This window comes from Enhydra lutris, unplaced genomic scaffold (assembly GCF_002288905.1).
Source record: "Enhydra lutris kenyoni isolate GAN:26980312 unplaced genomic scaffold, ASM228890v2 scaffoldscaffold26, whole genome shotgun sequence".
In the NCBI taxonomy this organism is placed as follows: domain Eukaryota; kingdom Metazoa; phylum Chordata; class Mammalia; order Carnivora; family Mustelidae; genus Enhydra; species Enhydra lutris.
In genome coordinates this window covers 8,510,938-8,535,435 of record NW_019154110.1, presented here as the reverse complement: position 1 = coordinate 8,535,435, position 24,498 = coordinate 8,510,938, and the positions used below count along the sequence as shown (strand labels likewise).

Here is a 24,498-nt window from a genome sequence, read left to right as displayed (position 1 = left end):
TTTAAAGAGTGCTTTGTTCTTCTCCTGTCATTATCTGCTCCGAGAACAGTACTGCTGTCAGACACTCGTACTGTCGTGTGTGTTTTACATCCAGAAGTGACCTTACCGGGGAAAGGGAGGCCAACATCACTGTCTTCCACAGGTGGAGAGTTCCAAGGGTCTAGCATGATGGGGTGCCTCAGGCTGACAGATGGCAGGAGGCAGCCTTCACATGCCCCAGATGACCAGGGTGGAGGGAGCCTAAGTGTGGGAGAGACCGGATGTCTTTGCTTCTTTGAGAAGACTTTACTAAATGGTGAGAGGCAGCTCTTAGTTTGCACAAGGGCCACTGAGCACGTGAGTCACTGGGATTGCCGTGGACCCACAGGTGGAGGCTTGGAGACATCCAGGTAAAGGGAAATACAGGTTAAGTATATAAATGATCCTGCTTCTCTGGGACCCCTTCTCCTTCAAGCATTAGTTCCTGCATCCACCTGGTCAACAAGTATTTAAAGTTCTAAGATTCGTTCCTGGGATGGGGCTGCAGCATTGAATGAGTCAGACCGAATCCCTACCTCTTGGAGCTTTGAGTAGAGTCCTGCAGAAGCCAAGGATGAGCTCATGTAGCGAGGACAAGTCCTATAGGACTTCATAGGGCTTGGGGCAGGTCACTGACCCAGCACTTCCTTTTTGGAGATGGAGGGCAGAGAAAAGAATTCCCAAGGGCAAGGCCAAGGTGGCAAGTCCCAAACCCCTCTAGGGAGCAAGGATTGTTCAGATAATAGGAGCCTAACCACAGAGCCCAAGCAGAGTGGCTCAGATGTGGGGTGTGGGGGCAAGACGTGCCCTAGAAAACCAAGGGAAGGAGCGCCAGATGGGTTCGAAGGCAACATCGCCACGTCTGTGTGTGGAGTCAGGCTGGGACATGTTCACAGGAGCATCTTGTAGGAGAAAAACTATGACAAAAGCCTCTGTTATCAACGAACAGGAACGAATAAATAAATTATGGTGTTCTCAAATGATAAAAGTTTCAGCGGAGAAAAGTAATAGACCAGCGCCACTCATGTCAACATGGATGAATCATGCAAAAATAATGGTGGATGAGAAGCCACAGGCTGTGGAAAATACACTTATTTTCGGATACCATTTATGTATCAAGTTTGCAAATGTGGAAACCGATTTTATATATCGTTCGGGGAGACATATATATGTGGCAAAAATATAAAGTCGTTTGTGGGAACGTTGACGTCTCAGTTCCAGATTTGGATGCCTTCTGGGGGATGGGGTGGGGGGGAACAGTGTGGCCTAGAAGGGTGCCGAGCGGTGATGCCTTACTTCCTCCTTTCTGAGATGTTCTGTTGTTTGTTATATTATTATTTATGCCTTTTAAAAATATGTCTCAATGATGGCATCATCAAAGTTTATGGAAGAAGCTGCAGTGAGACCCATGATATGCATTAGAGAAGGAGGGGCTCCTTGCTACCCCTCCTGCTTCTAGTCAGTCAGGCCTCAGACTTGGGGGGGGTCTTTCCCAAGCCTTCTTCCGAGGCGGGAGACAAGATGGCTCTCACGGAACAGCCTCTGGCCCTGTCAGCTGCTTTTCCCTTCCACTCAGCTCTCCCCTGGTTCAGTGCATTGATGTGGGAAGTAAAGACCGGGGTAAGGCTTACGCACCCCAGAGTGCTCCTTGGGTACTCTGAAGTCCACCCTTTCCCCTAGAGCTGTCCAGTGGCCCACAGAGCTGGAGCCCCATCTCTAGCCACTGGTGCTCCCTGCCATCGGTCCACTGATGACTCCGCCCCTCCCCATCCTTTGCCTGAGACATTCTCCATTGTGTTGCTTCTTGGTCTTGACATTGGCCCCAGTGCCAAAAGGTTCAATACCTTAGCTTACTGAGCAGGGCCTGGCTTCGTTTTGGGAGTCGTGGCGCCAAGGGTCCACTACCATCCCTGGACTATCGTGCCCACAGCTCCTTCATGACTTGCCCCCTTCCTTCCTCCTCCCCGCCCCCCAACCCCGCTCCATGCAACCCCAGAATACCACTGAGCTACTCCCAACCTCCTGCCCCAGAAAAGTAGGGAAGAAGAACCTTAAATGTGCTCTCTTTCCATTTAAGCAAGAGGTGTGCTGCTGTGGCCTCTAGAGACAAGGAAACCGAGGCCCCAGTAAATACCTCGCTCCAGGTCACACAGCGAATAAGGAGCAGACCTGGGATTCCAACCTGTGTTCTTCTGACCTCAGAGCCTGTACATGCACTTTCCTTTATCTTCCCTGCCTCTCAGATGTGGGTTGGAAAGCTCCCAGTGGGCTTTAACCTCTTCCACGTTGATTCAGTGCTATAGACTGGCTCCAGGGAAAATTCTTTAAACCTGTTCTGTTGCTCTCCTTCCTTCATTGACTTCCTGTCACCTGAGAGCGAGAGGTGGTAGGGGGATCTCTGAGCCCCTTACCTCCAGCCCCTACAATGGTATTTCTCAGAACATGGTGGGAGAGGACCCCCATGGAGCCACACTGGCAGGGATCCCCCCACTCCTGTTTCCAGCTGCACTGTGGGGAGATGCCAGACCATCCCTAACTACTGCCACTCCGATCTCCAGGCCCCGGCCCCCCACTTTGGGCCTGCCTCCTAGGGGCCCCAGTACTGGTCCTCACCGGCCATGGAGCAAGGGCTCCATGCATTAGGCCATTTAGGTTTGACCCACTCAGGCCCTCTCTCTCCATTAGCTATGCCTCCAGGGGGAGGGCTGCCAAGTTTTCCTAAGGTCTCTATGAAGTTACAGCCCCTTGAATCACGGGAGAAGACAACTTTTTTTTTTTTTTTGTACCACTTCAGGTATAAAGTGGGTAAACCTACAAGTCAGGTCTGTTCTAGGATCAGCAGGCCCGATGAGTCACTACCAGAGTTGGTATTCCATGGGAGGGTGTTCTTGGGTAGAAGGGCCCTAGGGAGGAGGAACCTGCCGTCATCATTGCTTCTTCCCTGAGTGCCGAGAGGGGAACTAAGGATCTGGTCAGGAAGTTCCAGGCAGGCCAAGGCGGCAACTCAGGCTCCAGGTTCCTAGTCCAATGTTTACATTTCACCTGTCTGCCTTTTCTTCTTGAAGAAAATATAGCTGGTGTCCTTCCCCTAGGTTTAGAGGGATGGGGAGACAGCCAGTGTCTTCCAGCCGAGTCTGAAGCTTTGTTTCTGGAACCTCCCCAGTCCCCCAGCCAGGGGTGGGCATGGATCAGGAGTATGAGGCAGGAGAGGCTGGGGCCAGTGGCCAAGCCCTCCACCTGTTTGGAGGGCTCGTGCTTTCTCAGGCTAAGTCTCCTGGGGGAACAGGCAGAATGGGGGGTATATGTGTAGGCTTGTAGGAGGTTGCCAGAGTTTCAGGGGGTGTCAGACTGCTTGAAGCACTCATTCCCCCTCCTGGTTTGAGTCACCCCAGAAAGAAACAAAATACAGATTCCTCTAAAGCATGAGCTGGACTGAGTTGTGGAAGGAAGTTTTCCTGACGTGAGGAAGCCTGGATGTTTGGCTGCAACTCGAGCCCCTTGACTGTCTCCTTGCCCCCACATTGCCCTGGCGCGATTGTCAGAAGGCCTGCTTCAGACTCCAGTGTAAGCCTCTCATCCATCAGAACACCAGGTCTGCCGCTGACTTGCTGAATGACCTTGGACAAGCCACTTCACTTGGAACTTGAATGGGCACTTGGCTTTTCAGATGGCTCTCTCTTCTTGGGTGTGGGGGTGGGGGGCATTTGGAAATGTGTTTGAGTGTCCTGTTGGGATTTATTTCCAGAGGGCAAGTTTGCCATGCAAAAGAGCCTGCCACAAACAAGAATAGTCCCCCCTAAAATGCCAGGGGTGCCCTCCATGAGAAGCACTGTCAGACTCTGCAGAGATCCTCCCAGCTGTGATCTTGTCTGTCAGACTTGACCCTGTGAAGCTGGATGCGGGACTGTGACACAGTATCTATCTATACCAGCGATGACATAGAGCTCTGGTTGGAGGCCTGGGTGTGAGGTTAGAGAGCTTGGGACATTGTCTCAGGGAAACTAGGACAGCCAGGGATGGGCTGACCTGGGAGCTGTTCCAGGTTAAGGGTACAGCAGCCATGACTTCTGGGTTGTCTAAAACCAAGGCATTTGAGCGTGATCTAGGCGGACCACCCTGGAGTTGAAAGGGGAAGGTAGGTGGATGCCACAGGGAAGCTGAGAAAGGGGAGAGTAGGTCAGAAGAGCTATAAGATGTAAGACTAAGGGGATAAAACAAGGCATCGAAAAGAGCAATTTGCTGTCGTCTGTTCTGCTGCCGATGGGGGTGGGGGACCTAGGGCAGAGCAGGGAGTCAAGGGAAGCATATTTTAAGGCGTAGAATCAATACTGCATCAGTTCCTTTTTCTAATAAATCAAGTGGAGCTGGGGTGTAGGGGCTTGTGGTCTGAAAAGAGCCTTTGGCTCATCAATTTCCATAGCAAAGGCAGACGGTTCAAGGGATCAGATAATTACTGGGCCCTGAGCAGGCCGGGGCACTTTGTAACTTCTAACTCACCTGGCTATCACCGTGGTCTCTGCAAAGCCCTTGGAATTGAGTCAGGGAGCTCCTCACAATGCCTGCTCTTCCTACTCTCCATTTGGCATGTCCATACGTGTCACAGTGAGACCTGCGTGAGGTCAAGTGCCGTGTCTATCCTCAGGGGCACCGATCTTCCAACCCTAGCACTTTGCAGAGAGCTGGGTTTTTGTACCTACCGGCTGAGCAAGTGACTGACGTCTGGCTACTGAGCATGGGCTATAGGGAGAAAGACAGGCCTATCCCTGTAGACTCCTGCCTTCAGAACATTCTTCCTGTGGGAGGAGCCAAGCATGGAGTAGAGGAAGGAGCTTAGGTGTGGAGTCAGGCTGTCCCGGGTTGTAAGGCCCCTGTGGCTAGTGCAGATGCTTCCCGGTTCTAAGCGAGTCTCAGCCGAAAAGCGGCAGCAGGGATGATGGTGGCCGATGCATGAAGGGCCGAGGGCAGGGCCTGGGATATGGAAATGCTCAGTGAGTGGCCACGCGGAGGACACGGTCGGGAAGTTGCCGGGGCATCGTCCTGCCTGGGGCAGACGGCTGTGCTGGATCAGGGATGCCTTGGCATGGGTTGGAGAGCGGGCCTAGGACGGTGTTTTCAGAAGTCCACAGCCAAAGGAGCAAAAGACTGACAATGCCGTGAGCTTTATCACAAAACTGATTCTGTTCCACTTAAAGGGTGAGCCTTTCATGTGAGATTTTCTTCCTTAGGACTCTTCTTTGGTGTAAAAATGTGGTTGTTTTGTGATATGATGATGAGATTAGAAGGCAGACTTTAAAAATACATTCTTGCCTGGCAAAATAAACATGTTTGCGGCCCAGACCTGGTCCTCCATTAAAAAAACAAACAAACAAACAAAAAAACCCCCAGAATTCTGTCCCTGGAATCCCAATGGCTAGAGAGTACCAATGTTGCTGAATCCGGCATTGCTCTCATCTCTGGGAGGTAGAGCAGAGAGAGAGTGTCAGGGAGGAGCGGAGGTAACAGAGACCTCTGTAGGCCTAGACCTCAAGACGCCTCCCTAAGGCAGCAAGAAGGACTTGGATGTGGCCTTTAAACATGGGAGGGTTTATGTTGGTGGATGAAAGTGTGTGGGTGTTCTAGACACAGCTGGAGCAAAGACCCACATGTGGGCCAGCTGTGCTAAGGGGTTGAAGTGGAGAGTTTGGGTCACAGAGCAGCAGACGAAAGCCAGAAACCCACTGGGGTCTCTTCAGCAGGGGCGTGCCATTCTGAAAATGGGATTAAGTAGGGTAGTAGCTTATTTATGGAGCGCCTATAATTATTTCTACTACTGGTCACATAGTAGAACTGCGGAACTATTAACCCCCCAAATTATAGAGAGGAATGTGGAGGCTTATAGAGATAAAACAAGGCATCGGAGGTCATATAACTAGTAAGTGGCAGAACCAAGATCCTAGCAGGGATGAGATGAGATGAGAACAATGCTGGATTCAGCAACATTGGTACTTTCTAGCCATTGGGATTCCAGAGACAGAATTCTGGGACAGAGCTGGAGGACCAGCTCTGGGCCGCAAACATGTTTATTTTGCCAGGCAAGAATGTATTTTTAAAGTCTGCCTTCTAATCTCATCATCATATCACAAAACAAACATGTTCAGATTCAAGAAGTTTTGAGAATGAGAGGTTGATAATTTAGGGGAAAGAAATACAACAAATCTTGATGGGGAAAGTGGTAGGGCTTGAGGGCCAAGAGGGGGAGCCCAATGGAGTTAGAGGCTGCATTCCCTCCCTTTGGGATGAACTTTGGCCCTATGGGTTCTAGATCCCATCCGATGGTCCCTTTGTGGTAGAGAGCTAAGTTCTTCTTTATGCCTCTTCTGTTATTTCTAGGGAATGTATATGCACGGTACCCAGCACAGTGGCTGAATGGACACTTAATAGCCAGTAGATCCCATCTTCCTACTATGACAGCTGGGTATTGGTTCTCCAACTGGTGTGTCAATAAACATCTGTCACCCTACTTATTGTTTCACAATAACCATCTGTTAGTAGGCCTGGGGTGCCTCGAGGAAAATTAGATTTTTAACAAGCTCTTGAGGGGGTTCTGGTGCATTTGGTCCCTGGACCATACTCAGAGAAGCTCTGGTCCAGAGATAGGCATCTCCTCCTGGGTTTTATGCCAGTAATTCCAGTTGATGCCACCAGAAGGGGCTGGACAAAGCTTTCCCTGCGTTCAGGGAACCAAGACAATATTCTTGGGCTCTTTTTATTCTTCCTTCACTTTGGAGATGAAGGAACTTTGAAGGAGCAGGTAGGGGAGGCAATGTGGCTGTTCCAGCTGGTTCTGGACAAAGACCTATAAAAGCTGTCCAACCTACCCCATCCCTGTCATCAGCAAGAGAAGACAACTATGAGGCTAACGAGCCATGGACTGCCCTTGAGAGGCCTGCTTTGCTGCCAACACGCTCCATGATATCGGACAGGACACGTTCCAGTATCCGAGAAACGATGGGGTTGTTGCTGGGAACGCTAAGGTGCCTGGGGTTCCCGAGGCATTTGCTAACCCTCCCTGTTTCCTTCTACCGGCCCTGATGCCAGACCCTCCTGGTTGCCCATCCTTCTCTCTCTACGTACCTCTCAGGCTGATGTCCATTTGTGGGCCCAGTGGGGGCCTTGCTTCCCTATTGGAAAGTTCGAGAAGCTGACCATTTGTGGTCTCCGGGGCCAGCTTGCCAACATGGAGTTTGTTCTCTTTTCTCAACCATTGGGACCGTTGGAGAGGCAGTTTTGGTGTGTTTTGATTTTCAGGCCAGGCCAGCTGGGCTGCTGTTGCCCATGGTCAAGGAGTCAGGGTGCACCCAGCAGCCACACTGCATGACTCTGAGGGTGCAAATGACTTTGCTGTCAATGGGAATAGTGCCCCCCCTCCCCCAGAGCTTGTGTGGTAGCCATCTAGAGGGAGTCCAATGACAAGCCTTCCTTCTCTTGTCTTCCATCCAAGAAGTTGGAAATTTCCCTGGAGGTTCTAATGGAGGGGAGATAGTTTTCAGTTCTGTGTGGAACCAGAGATCAGAGCCTTTTCAGAAAAATGCAGCCTCTCCCAGTCCTTTCCTGAATGGATGACACCCTTTCTGACCCCGGGCCTGGATGTGACCTGACAAAACAGAAACCAGGGCAGAAAACCCTTAGGTCAGTCTTCGCCCAGTCTGCCTCACACAACTCTGGAGGCTTCTCCTTACATCCCGCACCCCTGTCTCTCACCCGCCTCAGCCTGCTGCCTGCCGTGGGATATCCCAACCACCTGTTTGGGTGTCAACTCTGTGTTAGGTATGTGGGTGCACATAGCAGCAAGACATGGCTGTACCTAAAAGGACTTGACAGAACAGTTGGGGAGACCAACAGGAAACCCATTGATTCTGGTTGGCCATGAGATGGCACTGGTGGGGACGTGGAAGGTCCAGTGGGGCAGCCGGAGAAGCCCCCGATCTACCTGGGAGACGGGTAAGCCTTCCCTGAGAAGAGGGGCCCTGGAATTGAGACTTAGAAGGTGAAGTAGGACAGGGAGGAGGAAGGGAGTAAGGAGGGGGCATTCCAGGCAGTAGGAATAGCATGGATGATGACCAGGAGGCCAGGGAGAGCTGAGGGTTTGGTAAACCACACGTTGCTTAGTATCACTGAGACGAAAGTCACATGGGCTGGGTGTTGGGGGTGCGGGTGGACAGGGAGTAGGAAGTGGCCAGAGAGCCAAAGCAAGACAGGGCCTGTATTCCATGCAGAGTGGTAAGAATTTCTATCCTGAAAACCGTGGGGACCTGCTGAAGAATTTTGAGCAGGAAAGTGACATGATCAGAATCGCATTTTAGAAATATCACATTCTGGTGGAAACACAGAGAATCAGCTAAAGGGAGGTAAGAACAAGGACCGAATGAGCAGCCAGGTGGTGACTGCAGACTTCAGGTGAGGGGTGTGGAGATGATAAAGGAGCCCTGAGGGCCATCCTAACTCCCTTACCTTGACCCTGGGCAGGCAGATGGCTACCTGCCCTTCCCTGGTGGGCAGCCATGGGAGGGGCACTTCCTGGGGTAGCCTGAGCTTCTCTGGGAGTCTGGGGTACAAACCTGTGGGGCGCTTCTTCCCCATGTGGACTGCTTTGCCACAGGAGCAAGAACCTCTGGGAAACTCTGCTCCCGGGCCTGAGCTCCTGCCCATACAGGTGAGAGGCACCATGAGTGCTGGGGGCTGATCGCCTTCCCCCTGGTTCTAGAGCCCCTTCCCCACGTTTCTATGGCAATCCCTTCACTTCGATTTCTTCCTTCCTGCTTCGCAGATTGTCTCCCAGCACCTCCAGGGGTGCTAAGGAAGGGAGCTAATTACCTTGCTATAAATACCAGCCAGGATGAGTTCCTAGGGCCCCAGACCTGGCTTCTCTTTCTCTGTGTCTCTGCTGGGTTGGGCAGTAGTGGGTAGGTGGCATCTACACAGCAGTGCACCCACACGTTTGTTCCCCCTCTCACTGCTGGGCTTGGCTGTGCTTACCTTTTCCCCAGGGAACTGCACAGCAGACAGAGCAGAAGTAAATGGCAGCAGTCACAGAGGCTCCGGCACCATGCTAGGCTCTGGGAATCTGGGGATGGATCAGATTCCACTTTCAAGGAACTCTCTTCCCTGAGAAGAAGCAGTTCCCACAGGAATAGGGAGGAGCCATAAGTCTACCTGTAGGAGGAGGGGAGGGCTTCATGGAGGAGGTGGTGGGTGTAGTTGAACCCTGAAAGAGCTGGTGGGCTGGAGAGGGCGTGGAACAGCAGAAAAACAGACTTGTGAACATGAAGGGGAGTAGAGCTGGCCCTCCATGGTGCCAAGGGCTGGGGACTTCCTGGAGGAAGGAAGGATTTGGGTCCCAAAGTGCAGCTAGGACATGACTCAGAGAGTCCTTGTGTGCAGTTCTGGGGTCACTGGCAGCCATGCTGTGGCCTGGTCTGATGCTTAGGGAGATCACTCCAGAAAGAGGCTGGGGCATCCTCCCTCTGGTCACTTAGCTTCATTATCTCAAAAAGGCATGGTTCAGACTGCTCTGAAGGAGGTGATGGCAATGGGTAAGGCATTACAATGAGGACACAATTAACATCTCACAAACAGAGCAGAAATGCAAACACCTCCCTGGGAGAGTAGAATTATGCTCAAGGGGGAGGGAGGGGGGAAAAAAAAACAACCTTTCCCCTAATAGCAATCTGCCTTTCATTAGTTCAGACAGTGAAGGCGGCATTGCTGTGTGTGTGTGTGTGTGTGTGTGTGTTACATGGCAACCGTCTCCAGGCAGAGCAGAGCCAGGAGGAGCACAGGTTCTGAAGACTTTCAATCAGTCCGAAAGCTTAGCCAGACAAAACATCTCGGTTGCTGGCTTCACAGCCTTGGCGGGTGCCTCCGGGAGAGGGTATGACGTGGGCAAACATTCCCTCTGGTGATGCTGGCGACTTGAGCGTGGGTGGGGGAGGGGGTTGCTGGATGGCAGGACAGGTGCTGGAGACGGGGAAGGGCCCTGAACAATTGGACCCAGGGCCCGTGGCTGCCAGGAGAGGGAGGAGGCAGGGAAAGCGAACCTACAAGCAGCGGACTCCTGGGCTTCTGCCCTGTCGCCCAGAGAGACACGACGGGCTTTGTCTAGCGTGCACGCCTCTGATAACACTGAGGAAGGAGAAGAGCCAGGCCCTGGAGCCAGAGGGCCTAGATCCGAATCCCAGGCACTCCCTTATTCGCAGTGTGATCCTGGGCAGCTTACGTCATGTCTCTGGGGCTCAGTACCTTATGGATCCCAGCGTCAGCAGGAGGATAAATGAGTCAGCCCACGGAAGATGCCTGCCTGTAGAACTGGTTCGTGGTAGGGGCTGACCTTAGGTCCCATTCCTACGTGGGGTACAGTGGGAGATGCAGGCAGCGCATGTTCTAGATCCCAGGCCCGCCATATGTGAGCAAGCCAGCTGCTAGCTCCAGCATTTCATTTTCCAGCCTTCTTCCTCAGCCTTTCCTGCTCTTCCTCCCTCACTGTCTGACTCTATAGGGCCACGGATGGCAAAGCCTCGGGGAGAGAGCAAGAGGCTTTGTTCTCATGCTCTGGAAGTCCGGAGGTGCCCTTTGGGCTCTGGTCCTGCTCCAGACAAAGTGCACGGGGCAGGAGAAACGCACAGAACAGGAGGACCGCTTACAAAGTGGGTGCCCACATAGCTCATCTCCACCATGAACACCTACAACACCTATCGAGGTGTTCAGAAGCACAGCTCTAGGTGCTCATGGTGGTGAATAAAACAGACAAGAGCATCCCTGCTCCTGAGATTGACTGGCCATAAGCAATACACAGGACCCAGGGTAGAGAAGAAGGCAGAAAGTGATGAGAGGAAAGAGGAACCAGGGGGCGTGGAAGGAGGCTGCAAAGGGAACCTGTGGGATGAGTGGCAATTTCAAACAGGGTGGGGGCGGGGCAGCATTTGAGCAGAGACTTGAGAGAGGGAAGGATGTCGGGAGGAAGGGCATGTAGGACACAGGGAACGGTCAGTGCAAAGGCTCTGAGGAAGGTGTATGACTGGCATGCTCAAGGAATAGCAAGAAGGCCCACGTGGCTGAGAGGAGCCCCGGGGAGAGCAGCAGGAGAGATCACACCGTGACCGGGACTAGAGTAGATGGGCTCCTGTGAAGTCTCCATATCATGCCACGGATACTGCCAGGGCTTGGGAGGGGTTAAGGTGACCAACTCCCCTCCCCTTGGAACATTTGTATTTAAAAAATATTCCATATATTGGGGATCAGTGTAGGATACTATTTAAATAAAGACATTTGCAACTTAACAAGCTTTTGAAATTGACTGCTTAAGTCTTGTGCCCGTGGGGAAACAGAGCCTCAGAAAGGGCAAGCGACTTGCTCAAGGCCACACAGCCAATTCAGTGGAAGAAACGAAACTCAGAATTTGGGCCTTTGGAGAGGACACTTTTTTTTTTTTTTAAAGATTTTATTTATTTATTAGAGCATGACTGGGATGGAAGGGCAGAGGGAGAGGGAGAAGCAGGCTGAGCAGGGTACTCCATGCGGGGCTCTATCCCAGGACTCTGGGATCATGACCTTGAGCTGAAGGCAGACTTGAGGCCTGTCACTTTCTGTTATTTCTGTTATCTGTGTCCAAGCCTTGGGAGGCCTTGGGAGGTGGCCTGAGGCACACAGTCCACACAGGGCCGTGACCGCTGGATCCCCAGATTCTCACTCTGCAGCTTGCTCAGCCCATGCAACTTTGCCCTCTCGTGTACACATATGGTCCTTCTCAGTGTAGCTTCTACCTCCTTTAAAAAGCCACCCTCTGCTTCCTAGAGCCAGGAGTGAATCCTCCGTGAGGTGGTACGGGAGCTCTGAAACAAGTCTCATGGTCTCCCTAAGCCCGTGTTTCCGGCTCTGTAAGTGCTGAGCAAGATGCCTACTTGCAAGGTTTAGGCTGGAATGGAGTTTCCTAATAGATGGAATATTCTGGAATATGGTCTGGCACAGGAGAGGTGGTCAATGAATGTTTATTAAGTAAATAAATCATGACAGCCTTTGGAGAAGTGCTCTCCCGAGGACCTCCTAGCCTTCTCTGTAAGGAGGAGACCCTAAGGCAGAGTGGTCCATCGCTTGGGCCTTGAAATAAACAAAAGCCAGGTTCGAATCAAATTTCTTAACATTACCAGGACCTCAGTGTTTACATCTTTCAAATGGCAATAGTCAGGACAATTTAGGATTCTTGGAAGGGGTTATAGTGCTCAGTAGCACATCCCTAGCACCCCCCTGAGATGGGGCCACCCTGGGGCTGCGGAGATCCTAGGCAGTGATTCTCAGCCTCGTGTATGGCAATCAGCTGGAAGGCTTGCGGAAACCCAGATTGCTTGTTCCCACTCCCCAGAGTTTCCGATTCAGCAGGTCGGAGATAGAGCCTGAGACTTTGCATTTCCAGCAAGTTTCCAGGTGATGTGGCGTTGCCCGTGGTGAGAGCAGTCTTGAGAACCAGTGTCTTAAACAAGATGATTGTTGTGGGAAGAGAAGGAAGTGAAGACCGTGCATGGGCTTGGTGGGCAGACTGTCCAGATGGAGAGATGCGGCCCCAGAAGGAGGTCTGTACTCTGGGCTGCGGGTCAGCTGACGTCGTCACACACCTGGGTGGCCAGCTGCTCTCCCTTGAGCTCCCTCGTACGCCCTGAGATTCATAGTCCGACAGAGATGCAGCCAACCGAGAACTTCCTCTTCCTCGCTCCCACTCCGGTTTCTTCCAGCTGGGTACCTTCTGGCCTCTGGATATACTGAAAGAAAGTGAATTCTTAAATGTTAAAGGAGGTAAGCAAGAAAGCAGAAAACCAAATAGAGAGGAAGCCAAAATCAGCATTTCTAGGTTTGGAACCTTTCCCATAATTTCTCAAAGAGAGCTATCATCCTGGGAGCATTGTGAGTGCCTAGTACTTTATGACGATCCCATGAAAATGGATCCTCTGTCTGCTACACAACAAAATCCGTAGACTTCAGCCTGGCATTCAGACCCTGCATGACTTGGGTCCCAGCCGTCCTAGCCAACTGTTAGATACCTAGCTCTCCCTGCGCCCCGGATTTTCTTCCTATCTTTTGGCTCTCTCAATTCCTTCCAGCTGAATTGTCCTCCATCTGATAAGGCCCTCACAAAATCCATCTCTGTTTTCGGTATTCTAAATCAGGGTTTGGCAGACTACAGCCTGTGGGCCTGATGCTGCAGCCCTTTGCCTGTTTTTGTAAATAAAGTTTCATTGGAACATAGACACACCTGTTCATTTCTGTAGCATCTGTGTCTGGTGTTGTGCTGCAAGGACATAACTCAGCAGTTACAACAGGGACCACGTGGTGTGCAAAGTCTAAATTATTTGCTATCTGGCTCTTAATAGAAAACGAATGTTGGACCCTGTTCCAAATAGTATCGCTTCCTCAGTGAAACCTTACTGGATCCCACCAATTTACATTCGTCTCACTTTCCCCTGACACCTCCCAGTTCTTTGCTCTACAATTTTGTTACTTGTCATAATGGTTTTCCGTCTATCTTTTCTTGTTGAATCTGTCGACACTGCAGTCTCTGAGATCCCAAAGTTTGGTGCCAGGGCCCAAAAGTTTACGTTAAAATGTATTTCTTAAAGTCGTCCATAAGGCTCCCAAAGTAAGATGCAAATCTCAATGTCCAAGAGTAGAAAAAGAGTCAATTTCTTGAGGACCTATAATGGCTGGAGAGGAATTGTCCATCACAAAGTTTTTAGAAAAGATTCTAGCAGTTTATGCAATACAATCCTCCTTTGTAAGTAAGTAAATATGTAAATGAATTAATTAAGAAGGCTAGCAGGAAATATGCAAAATTTTTATTCCTCTCTGGGTAGAGGGTTATGGGTGACTTTCATTTTGTTATTTTATTAGTTTATGTATTTTTCATATAAAGGATCTATTGCTCAGAACCAGAGGGAAAACCGCAAGTTATTAAAACACGAGCAGCTAGCTCTGTCCCAGCTTCAGCACATTCTAACGGTACGGCCTTAAAAAGTCATCGCTCCTCAGTTTCCTGATCTGTAAAATATGGGGCCAGCCAGCTGTCTCTGCAGGGTTGTTTGACTGAATGTTGAGATCCCCCAGCAGGCTGCAAAATGCCCTTGTCCCCAACAGGCTGCTGCAGCAGCTGGGCCCTGGTGGTGGCTTGGGGGTGTTTGGGAGCTCCCAGAGATGGAGTTGGCCCCTTGAGGTGGAAGGGGAGCTGTGATGCAGCAGAGCCTTGCCAAAGCTAGCGGCAAGTTCAGGTGCAGCCCACACTCTCACAACCGGGATTCAGGATGCCTGCCTAGGACGGGGTCTCTCCCGGAAGCCCCCAGCTTCATTTGGCCCAATACCCAGTGGCTCATGTATTTCATTTTCACCCTGTGCTAGCTGCACTCGCCAGAGTGGCCTGGTGCCTGCCCTTCCCCACCTCCCACCCTGGCCTGTTTTCTCACTGTCTCTCTGCCGTCTGTGCCTGCTGTCTTCTTGTTCCTTCGAAATCACACCTTCAGACTTCCACCAAGGTTTATTTTTTATTTTTTCTTAACCAGAATCTTTCTGCTCCTTTCTCTCTTCCCTGACTTGCTGAAGAAAATGTCTTTGCCTGAGACCAAAAGCAATGATTTTCTGTCCCTTCCTTCCTTCTCTTCCTCTTTGTTTGTAAACATCCTTATTGTCCCTTTTACCCCTGATTATCAAGGTCAGTTAAGGGAGGCCAGAGTAGATGAAGGAGATCAGCTGTAGAGGCTGGTAAGCTGGTCTCAGGTGGTGGAATGGCAGCTGGGGAGATGTGGATGGGTTGGGATGGAAAGAATCGTACTCATGGGAGTTACATATGGGGACGATGAGGCCCAGATAGGGCCTGTGGCATGGTCACAAGGTCATGTATCAACCAAGTGATGGGTCAGGGAGTCCAGGTCCATGTTCTCCTAGGTCCTGGGCATACCCCGATACCTGGAGCAATCACTTGTCCACCACCCCATCTCCCTATGCTGTGTGCTCTCTAGGGACACAGAGATGTTGGCCTCATCCCAAGCCTCCACCCTCAGAGGGGTGAGGAAGACAACAGAAAAGAAAGAGCAGGAGGGAGGGGGCAGGGCTACCAAGTGTCTGGGTTTGCCCGGAGGAAAGGGTCTCCTGGGATGCAGGAGGACATTCAGGGCTGACACTAGGACAATCCCAGGAGGAACTGGTCACCTTGTCAGAAGGACAAGAGATGCCCGTCTCTCCTCTGTTGGAGAACCTCCAGTAGCCTCCAACAGCCTCTTCGCTGGCAAGAGAACTGGCTGCTAGATGTCAGAGAGGACACCCGTCCTCTCCCTTCCCCTTTTCTGCCTCCATCAGTCGTGGACTTGGCACCTGTCCACAAGATCTTAGAGTCAAAGGAAGGACTGATCAGAAAACTCAAGGAGGAGGATGGCAGGATCCATCCTCTGTGAGGACAACACCTCCGTCCTGCCCACCTGGGCCAGAATGGACCTGTAGCCTCTCCCTCTCTCATTCTTCTTTAACAAATGCTTCTACTTCTTGTCTTATTGTTGAACCTGAAACAGAGTTGTTACATTATAAAAGTAAGCAATCTATGGAGATTTTTTTAAAGAAATGAAGCAATACAAAATATGTAATAGAGAAAGTGGATTGTCTTCAGATAAACCTACCACCTGGACTCTTGAATGGGTATTTCTGGTGAAACATCCAGAAAGCTGATTTCACCCATCTCTCTATCTAGTTATTCTTATATCATAGTGCATATTATATATGCATATTCTATTAAAAATGGGACTGTATTATATTACTTTGTAGTATGGATTTTCATTTAATAACATATGAACCGCTTTTCACATAAGTCATTTAGAGAGTCCCCTCTCCTTTTGTAATGAAAACATAGTGCTCTATAGTGTGCACATGCCTTAATTTATCTAACTAATCCTATGTGTGAAGACAGTGGGGTTATTTCCATTCTAAAAAACAATTATAAATAGCCTTTTCTGTGTTTGTGCAATAGTCTCCTTTGGGTAATTTTTTAGAAATAAATTCTTGGGTCCAAATATATTCATACTTAAAAATGCTCTCTAAAAAGTCTATTCTACACTTGAACTTAGCCAAAAGGGCCGAGAAGCAATTAAAAAAAAGTCTATTCCAATATATGTTCTCACTAACAGTCTCTAAGACCGCTCTCCCATCTCCCAATTAGGCTTGGGTATTACTGATCTCCGTCATTTGCTGATCTGATGAGGAAAAAAAAAAAAGTTTTTAGAAAATTTGCTTTTCCTTGAATTTCAATGGAAAAAAAATCTTTTCACCTGTCTGTTGACTGTTTGTATTTCTTTCCTCAGTTTCTTTTCTCTGAAGTTGGTACTTGTGTATGTTCAGGACTCTGTACATCCAGTTATCACTACAAAGACGTTCAGAGAACAAGTCGTGTCTGCTTTAGTACTTATTCTACCTGAGAAATATTTATTACTTTTCTACTCAGTACCGCATGTGGGTTTGTGCGGAGTTAGAAATATAATGCTAAGTTCCCATTTTGGAGAGAGGCACGTACGCACCTAAGCCCAGAGCCTTGAGGACACGGCTGGCTCTTACAGCGGTCTGAGAACCACTGCGACCAGTCTTCAGGCTCTGAATTGGAATTCTTGGTGGTGTTGCTTTAATTCTCTTGGCATTGAGGTTAGACATACAGGTTTGTTTCAGAGCTGGGGTTTGGTAAATAATCCTACCTATAACCAAGGAATTAAAGACATCATGAGCTGTTTTTGTTTTGTTTGTTTGTTTGTTTCTTTTGTTGTGTTCTGTTTTTTGGGGTGGGGGAGGTGGTTTTGTTGACATTTTCTGGTTTCAAGTGCCCTGGAAACTATGCCAAACCAGTGATTTGCATCCCTACCTCCACCCCAAGGCAGTCTGCTTGGCCCCTTCCACAGACTTCCTAGAACTCTGAAGAACATGGGACGTAATGATCATTGAAGTCCCAGCCGGTCCTCTGTCTCTGTGACTCAATTATTCATTTGGAAAAGTGTCGTCATGGCAGAGGCAGTGCCTGTCCTTGAAGCATGTGCAGCTGAGGACCCTCTGTGAAATGTCTTGGCAGCCTACACAGAAGGATTTCAGCTGCTGAGGAAAGTTGGCTCTCCACTCAAGGATGACATCTTCACATCTACCGGCATCAGTGGTTTCCAGCCCAGGCCACACATTAGAATCACCGGGGGAGCTTTAAAAAAAAAATACGGATCCCGAGTCCCCACTCCAAGAGGTTCTGATTCAGTAGGTCTGGCATGAGGCCCAGGCAACAGTGTTTTGTAAGAACTCCCCAGGTGATTCTAATGTATGGCCAGGGCTGGGAACCACTGGCCTGTGCAGCTCACTGGGGTGGGGGGTGGTTCATGGAGATGAAGAGCTTAATTACCTGGTGGTTCAGGATTGTTGCCTGTTTTGGCCACAGGGTTGTCTCCATGGTCTGTCGTCTCCTTAAATCCTTCGAGGTTAGTGATCTTGACTTCAAACTTGAGATTTTCATCTCCTCGGCCAGGCCTGCTCTAGTCACTGTTCTGTGGTTGGGAGAGGAGTGTAGACTCTGATTCCTGGAGCTCAGACACTGGTTCTATGGTCCAGCATTTACGGGACCTTGGGAGGAAAAAGTCAACCTCTGCATGCCTCTGTTTCTTCACCTAAATTCATGGCCAACACTCGTACTATCTCAGGGGTATCAGTGGATTAAATCCATTTCTTGTAGGTGAGGGGGCCATAGTAAACACTCCCGAGACCTTATTCTCACCACTTGAGAGAGGAAACTCTCTGAACAAGCGGTTCTGTAGAATTTTCAATCTCATAGCTCTTTTCTTGCTCTCCTCTCAGCTTGTCTACTCTTCCCATTCCCTTTGTTTGCCTCTTCATTGCCTTTCTTCTCTTTCTCAGAAGGCAAAACCCTCCCTCATTCCAGCGGCCTGGTTGTGAATGGTTGTTCTGAACAGCAAGCAGCCTGTCAGAAGAGTTCCCCCCGAGGTCTTTCTCGCTTGGGAAGCAGCAGAGAGGGATGTGTATGGGCTTTGGAAATAGATGGAAAATGGTCTGAATCTTTTTTTCAGCCATTTACTGGGGGGCAAGGTCCTTCATGTTACCAAGTACCACTTTCCCCTTCTGTGAAATGCAGGCTGTGATACTTACCTCGCAGGTGGCTGCAGGAAAATTCAAAGGATGTGCCTAGTGAGGTACATGATAAGTGCTCAGTGGGTATGAAGCCACAGCATGGAGTCTATGGAGAACCAGCTGGGTCTGCTCCCCTTCCTTCCCATGTCATCTACCTTCATTCCTGCAAAGGAGGCAGGGGCATCCCTGTTCCCTAAAGACGCAGAAGGAACTCTTAATACATTACCCCGGGATCTGCAGAGTCTGTTGATCTGGGAGGAGAAAGGGGTTTTAAGGGCAGGATCCCAAGGCCTGCTGTCCATCTGTGAATGGAGCAGCAAGAGCCACAGGGATGGAAGTCTGACCTGAAGATTCATTCATCTTAATCATGCATGTCATCCCTGAAGCCATCCATTTCACAGTGGGTGCTCCTGGCAATGAGGATCACAGAGACAAGAGGATGAGGCAGAAGATCTCGATTCACAGGCAGTTCCTCCAGACTCCGTTGCTTCATCTCTAAGATGGCTGTAATCTACAGCTGGTAAACCAGACCAGGCAATTGTGAGGTGACACAGGCAGCGGCATGCTGTGAGTTCTAGAAGGTCATGCTGCTCTGTATGATTAGACCCCTGAAGAAGACGTGGAGATGGATCTTCTATAGGCAGTGTCTAAAAGCTCAGAGTCTAGCTAGAAGGTGACATGTATAGAACTGATTCAAATCTACGATAAAATGTTAAAAAAAAAAAAAGACGTAAAGTAAATATAGAGTTTGGAAAGATGTGATTTTCAGGTGAGGGAACCTGAGAAATATTCCTAGACTAGAAGACAGCTGCATTAGCCTTTGAAGAAAAGGTGGGTTTTGACCAGGCACTGAGGAGTAGAGGGGTGTGTGTGTGTGTGAGTGTGTGTGTGTGTGTATGTATGTTCCCATCTGTCTTTGATAGATCTGTCATGGCTCCTGCAGGAGGTGGTGGGAGTCAAGCTACCGTGGAGTGTGGAGAAGTAGAAAGAATGCTGGGTTTGCAATCAAGCAAACATTGGTTCTATCTGGCATTTTCAAATTATCCTGCACAGTGCATTGTGAGGCTCTCATTTTGAGCCACACACTCATATTCATACTCTCAGCAATCATTTATGTATTCAGAAACATTTTTTTAGAAATTTTGTTTATTTGAGAGAGAGAGAGAGAGAGAGAATGAGCTCGGTGGGGAGGGGCAGAGGGAGAGGGAGAAACAGACTCCCTGCTGAGCAGGGAGCCTGAGGCTAGGCTCCATCCCAGAACCCTGGGATCATGACCTGAGCCAAAGGCAGACATTTAACTGACTGAGGCACCCAGGGGCCCCATCTTAGCAACAGTTTAATTGCTGCATCTTGTCAATTCTCATTTCCAAACGGCTCCTGAAGTTTTACCTTCTACTCCCTTCCATTCCTATTGCCAAGCACTAATCCTAACCCTAACTGCAGCCAGAATCGATCACCCCCTTGGTTTGGAGCCTTGCTTCCTCACCTCTAGTTGCCTCCTGCCTGCAGGTTTCTTTCTGTTGTATTCCCCTCCCCTCTTGAAGTCTCTGCATTGCCAGTCTTTCCAAAATACATACCTGATCACACCCTTCTCCTGCTAGAATGCCAGTGATGGCTTGCGCCGTAGCCAGAAGAGCAAGTCGGGTCATCACACAGGCCCTACCTACATCTACTACCTCAGTCCTGTTTTCCCAAACAACCTCTCATTGGCATAAGCAGCAGCCAACTTTGCCCCATCCCGTGTCCAGATATGTTCCATACAGGCTTCTTTGCTTGGAATGTCCTTTCCAACATCTCCTTTGGGGAGATCTTTCATTTAATTATCTTTCAAGGCTCCATTTAGACTTCCTATCTTCCGAGAAGTCTTTTCTGACTTGCCTTGGAATATTAACAAAGAGTATATCCAACTCTCCTGGGACTGACTTACATGTCTAGGTGAGCCTTTGTGAAGGCCATACCCATGACTTACCTGTCTCCACAGAGGTGTAGAGGTGTCTCTCAGGTGCAAGTGTAGGGCCTGGCATGAACCAGGTTCTCAATAAAAGCTTAGTGGTTCAATGAATTAATATATGCATAGGAAGTTTTTATTAATAGCAAGAACTGGGAAGCAAAAAAGAGTCAGCTAATACACATTGATTACCTGTCTAATCTACTCTTTGACATTTTCCCCAGGGTATTTAAATGATTCATCACTGTATTCAAAAGTTTAAAATCCTTTGGAGTGAGTTTTCACAAGAATGGGTTATTTCCCAAGAAATATTTAAATTATTCATCAGTGTATTCCAAAGTTTGAAATCCTTTATAGTGGGTTTTCACAAGAATGGGTTGTTTAACCTCAAGACACCAATGGATCCCAGATGAGGTTGAGAAACTCAGTATACCCTGGGATTTTTGCAATGTGAGGAGAAGACAAAGGTCACAGATATTCATGGAGGACTTGTAGGATACTGAATTCAGTAGAGGAATCGAAAGAAAGAAGCAAAAAAGGTGGCTCCATATTGGATATTAAAAATAAAAGGCAACGGAATGAATCTGAAGATTTAAATGACTTTAATGCTTTATGACTGGCAGCATCCCGCCTAGCAAATAGAAAAGTGCACCAGAGCTGTGCAAAATGGAAGGGTTTTAGGGGCTGAAGGGTGAAGAAAAAGGAAGTTTTAACAAAAAGTGGATTGTTTCAGGCAAGGTCAACTTCCCTTGAGGGAAGCTGGAGATCTGTCAGGCAGATGACCTTACTAGTACCCAACAGGTAAGTCCAGATTGACTAGTTAAAGGTCACATTCCTGGGGGAGCTGAAACTGCAATTATGTTAAGTATTAGGTCTTGGTTGGCTGACATGGGGCTTAGCACAAGTGACTCCATTTTGGATCTATTGTTTCTTTGTTAACAGAGTCAATCTATTGACTGTTTGCCTTGTGTGGGCCCTTGATTTGTATTATTGATCTGCTTGGTTATTCAAGAGCAGGTTCTTTACTTTACAGATTTTGTAGCCATGGGTTTCAACTCGATCAGGCATAGACAGTATCTGAATTGGATTTCCTCATGCTGTGATTCCACGCCCATGAACACATTGCTTATCAAGCACATCACTCCTTCCTGCCTGCTAACCCTGAATACGGTCTCATAATCTTCCTTTGCACAGTGTTCTAGGTTGCTATTACTAATTTACCAGAGTAAATAAATTACTATGAAATAAAATCCATTTTCCATCTCTCTACCAGACTGTGAGGCATTTTTAGGGAGAAGTCTAGATCTGGGCAAGGTAGAAGATGCATGCAAGGGTAACAGCAAGTCTGCCTTATCCCTGAGCTCTAGCCTCCAACTGTCTGCTTACTGTCTACACCTAGATGACTCATGCATTGCCGAAGGAAACCCTTGGATGCCCTCTAACTTCTTCCTCTTTCCTCACCTTCCCAATTTCAGTAAAAGACCCCCAATGTGCAACCAGTTTAGTCAAGCTAGTCATTTTTGATGCTTCCATTTCTCTTACTGCCACACTTATTTCACCAACAATTACTGATTGTGTTCATCAATACATATTTCAATACATATCCATACATATTTCAAAATTTGCTCCCTTTCACTCTTACTATAATCCTTCCCCAAGGTAAGCCATCATAATCTCTCTCCTTAAGTATTGCAATTGCCTCAGAACTGGTTTTCTTGCCACCATACCTGCCTCCTCTCCACTCTGTTCACAATACTTTTTAAAAAGTAGAAATTAATTCCACTCCTAGGTATTTTTTCAAGAGAAACAAAAACACAAGTCCCTGAAATGGATTGTACCACATTCATAGCAGGTTTATTCACAATGGCTCCAAATTGGAAACAACCCAAATGTCTATCAACCAGTTAATTGACAAACATATTATTTATTTATACAATAGAATACTAATCAGCCAAAAAAAAAAAAAAAAGGCAAACTACTGATACACAGAAACGGATGAATTTCAAAAACATGTTGAGTGAAAGAAGTCAGACATAAGAAAATAATACTATATGAATTCATGAATACAGCCTTTTAGAACAAGCAAAACAAATCTAAGATGAAAAGTTAAAATAGGGTCGCCTGGGTGGCTCAGTGGGTTAAGCATCTGCTTTTGGCTCAGGTCATGATCCCAGGGTCCTGGGACTGACTGCCACATTGGGCTTCCTGCTCAGCAGGGATCCTGCTTCTCCCTCTCCCTCTGCAGCTCCCCCAGCTTGTGCTCTCTCTTTCTGTCAAATAAATAAATATTTTTTTAAAGTTAAAAACTGTTATTGCCTCTTAAGATGGGGAACTGGTGGGGTTTGATTGTGAAGGGAACATGAAGGAACTTTCTGGGAAGATCAAAGTGTTCTGTGATAAGAATGTGAGTTTCATTTGTCAAAATAATATAGCTTAGATTCATTGTAAGTGAATTTTACCTTTAAAAGAAAAATAGAACTGTAAAAATAACAATAAACAAGTGGGACAGCAGGGAGTGGGTGGAAGTATGGATGATATAAAAATGGAGAAATGCTGAAAATTGTTGAATCTGGGCAATGGGTTCATGGGGGGTCATTATACTATTTTGATTACTTTGTATACATTTGAAATTTTCTATAACAAAATGTTATTTTAAAGCATAAATCAAATCTTTTCTCTTTATAGTTTAAAACTCTGTAATGGGTTCCTATTGCACATAGGAAAAAAGCAAAACTGTATTCCATGATCCATATGGTCCTCTCCCATCTAACTGTTGCCTACTCCATCTCATCTTCCTCTCTCCTCCCTTACTTTGCTCTCGTCCCACTGAACTGGGAGATACCAAAGCATGCCAACATTTTTCCAAATGTGGGACTTTGGGATGCATCCGTTCTTCTAATGGACTTCTGTCCTCCCACTTTCACTTCTCATCCTTCATGTCTTCAGGAAGTCCTCCCAGTTGATATAGTTTGGTTGCTTGTCTCTTCCCTAGAAAAACAGACTCTGTGAAAAGAGGTGTAATGCCTTTCTCAATTGTCATTTGGTACTGACTTCTTAGAACTATGCCTCGTTTCCCATTTTGTGAGTCTTCATGTACCAACTACTTCCTCTCCTGGAGCCCTGGGGTGAAGTGTGTTCTTTTTCTTCGCTCAGATCAGCACCATGGCCAGCAGCAGTTTTGGCGGTTGTGCAGTTGGAACGAATAATCAGGTAGGACATGATAGGTATTTTGGCGTGTTTTGGAATCTAAAGGCACATACGTCTGTGTGAGATGAAACTGGGAGGCCTTAGGAAGGTGAGCACCTGAATGGGATGCTCCTGGTGGTGTGGGTCCGACAGCCCGACCTTGTACCAGACAGAATCTGGGAAGGGGTATGTCTCCCTTTCCCCACTCATTGCTTGGAAAGTGCCCTGTCCTATAAGCCAGGAAGTGCACATCTTGTCCAAACTCTGCACCAAACAGGCTTCATGGCTCCGGGCAAGTAACAACCTCTTTGACCTTTGGTTTCTTCATGCTTGAAATGGGTTCTCCATTGATATCAGTGTTTCCCAAACAAAACCATGCTATAGGTCATAGATGAGTGGGAACAATGAGGAGCAAAGAGAGAAAGGGATGAGTGAGGTGCAAACACTATTGATGAAGCAAGGGGTAGAGAAGCAATGGAAATCATTTAGCTAATCGATGCATTATCTGCTGTTAGCAAACGGGACTAAAGAGCACTGGAGTTTATTTACAGAGTCGCTGTTCTGTGGGAGGAACATCTGATTTACTCCTTTGCAGGTCCGAGGTGCATACAACTTGCACTATACAAGGAGATCTGCTCTGAGTCCTTTGCCCTTGTTGTGTGTTGTCTCCTAGCTTGGGAAAAATAATGATATGGGGGCAGAGTTCCTGTAGGGACTTAGTCCTTGTCAGAGACTGATAGAGGAAGTTCTTCGGGTAGTTTTGTAGAGAGAAGAGTACACCATCATCCACTTAATCTATCAAACTTGTCTTTAACTCATTTTGAGTCACTAGACCGTGAAGGTGGCCCTCATCCACGGCCAGCATTTGTGTGTACTTAACCAGGCAGGCTCTAGAACCCGACAGCCTGGTTTAAATAATTCATTTTCTCACCTCTGTGTTGCTTGAGCTTGAACTCGTTACTTAACTTCTCTGTATCTCAGTTTTCTTCTTTTATTTAATATTTCTAAATTAAATATGACTGTTACCCAGGGTCGTTGGGCAGATAATGTGGCAAAATGCATGTAAAATGCTTAGCGCACAATCTGGCGGACAGTATGTACTCGATAAATGTCACCATTATTGATATCACCGATACTGTGGGATGTTGCCTAAATGGTGGTAATCAAGACTTTGGCTC

At 48.1% G+C, this 24,498-nt stretch overlaps 1 protein-coding gene across 1 annotated transcript in view; it reads left to right on the top strand.

Moving 5' to 3' along the window:
* Nucleotides 1-24,498, top strand: part of LOC111151502 (acid sensing ion channel subunit 2) — a 1,010,285-nt gene that overhangs the window by 53,699 nt on the left and 932,088 nt on the right. The gene's annotated exons all lie outside the window — the stretch shown is intronic.